Source organism: Nelumbo nucifera, chromosome 2 (genome assembly GCF_055504915.1).
Source record: "Nelumbo nucifera cultivar China Antique chromosome 2, China Antique-T2T, whole genome shotgun sequence".
Classification (NCBI taxonomy): domain Eukaryota; kingdom Viridiplantae; phylum Streptophyta; class Magnoliopsida; order Proteales; family Nelumbonaceae; genus Nelumbo; species Nelumbo nucifera.
The window spans coordinates 22,852,457-22,854,300 of record NC_142650.1 but is presented as its reverse complement, the minus strand read 5'-3'; the positions used below and the strand labels follow the sequence as shown (position 1 = coordinate 22,854,300).

Here is a 1,844-nt window from a genome sequence, read left to right as displayed (position 1 = left end):
TTAGTTAAACAGAATCTGCTTACTCTTTTTCAAATTGAGCTTTATTAGAATCAAAGTAGTTTCACGTTGGATAAATTAGATTGAAAAGAATATAGACAAGGAGCCGGAACTGCTGCATCTGAAACCTCTTCCCTTTTCCCTGAATTATTGTCTCTGTTTTCCATTGGGTGGATTCGAATTGAAACAGGGATATGGGAGTTGAGTTACGAAACTAGCTCAAAAGTCAAATCCAATAAATTCCAATCTCTGGTACATATACAAAAATGGATGAATCACTCCTGATGAATATCACGAGAAATACATGAAGAATTAAATGAATAAAATCAAGTTTCTGGGTAAAAGATTAATGTATGAGATATGTGATGACAAGAGCTAGCAGCAGAAGTATGTAACCAATCCCTTGATCAATTGCCTTGCCTGCATACAATAGAAAACACCCCAATTCTTCAGTTTCAATCATACACTACTGCAATAACTAAAGAAGATGAGAAAATGAAAGCGACAGAGATAAATAATAACAATAATAATAATTACCGTCGTTTGCCGGAACACCAGCCGGCGCAGAAGAAGGAGAGATGCCCTGTCCCTGAACTACATTCAAAAGCACCAACACGAAGAAACCCACTATCGGGAGGGCGTAGAATCTCATGGAACTCATCTTCGAACAATCACAGATGAAGGAGATGAGAGCAGAAGGAAGACGTTCAAATGGATTGGCTGAGAGACAAGCAGAGATGTCTAACTCTGAAGAGAGGAAGTGGAACAGGGGAAGTTGCTCGTGCCTATATAGATAGAGAGCGAAGGGAAGGTGGGAGGGGTGATTTGGCCGCTTTTGCTTGGGCTTCCAGGAAGTGTACCCGTGACCGTGAGTGGGTTTGAAGCAACACAGTCAAAACTTGGCTACTTTTGATATAAACTCGGTGGGCCGAGGGCGGCTGGTTGACTAGGATCCAACGCCGACTCGTTGGGTGGTTTGGCTCATCCGACGAGTGCCTCGTGGCATTCACTATTATTTATAAGAAAATCTTTTTGGAAGCATGTGTGGAATGAGAGCCCGGTCTTTGACCGGGATTATGTTGAATGATAATTTAATAACATTATTAGGAGACTAAATCACATTTTTTAATTATTATTTATTATTAAATATAATTAAGTAGGATCCTCACTGAGCACATTGGTTAGAGTCGTTTTGAATATAATTAATTAGGGTCCTCACTGAGCACTCCTCACACCCACTCCACTGTGACATTGCACCGTGTATTGGGAACATTTCCCATAAACAATAACATATAATGGAAGATGTTGCCGATACATACTCTAGGATTGGTGTGAGGAGCACATCGAACTCTCTAAAAAGTCAATATATTTTGTGGAAGCTATTTTAATCTTGATGGGTTTTCACCGATAGCAAGGGTCAAAATATTGATACAGGCCGATATGTTTTTGGTCGCTTTTCTATTTTTAATTTTTTTTTGAAACAGGTCCAAAAGGATCAGTTTAAGGTCGATTTATTATTCATTATATTAGACCAAAACCCGAAACTCCCCCTATATAGATGTATCCGGAAACCCCCGATACGATACATATCGGACAATACACTCCGATTTTTTTATAATGGGATCCACGTCGTAAGATCAAAATCACTACGTGAAATTGTGAAAAAGCTCTGCCAAACAGGCACTTATGATTGGCCCCATGTGTCAGAAACTGTCACAATCAAAAGAAGATCATGGCCATAAGTGTAAAATACGCGCCAAGGTCTACAGCCACGTTGTTAGACTCACTGCAAAAGATCATTGAATTAGTATCTTTGAACTGGTGGATTCCTTGTATAGATAGAAAAT

At 39.4% G+C, this 1,844-nt stretch overlaps 1 long non-coding RNA gene across 1 annotated transcript; it reads right to left on the bottom strand.

Annotated features, from left to right (window-relative positions):
- Window positions 1–212: 212 nt before the first annotated feature.
- Window positions 213–924, bottom strand: LOC104595219 (uncharacterized). The gene is made up of 2 exons (XR_734847.3): window positions 535–924; window positions 213–417 (listed from the first exon to the last, which is right to left on the bottom strand). It is a non-coding gene; the product is annotated as an uncharacterized LOC104595219 (long non-coding RNA).
- Window positions 925–1,844: the final 920 nt, after the last annotated feature.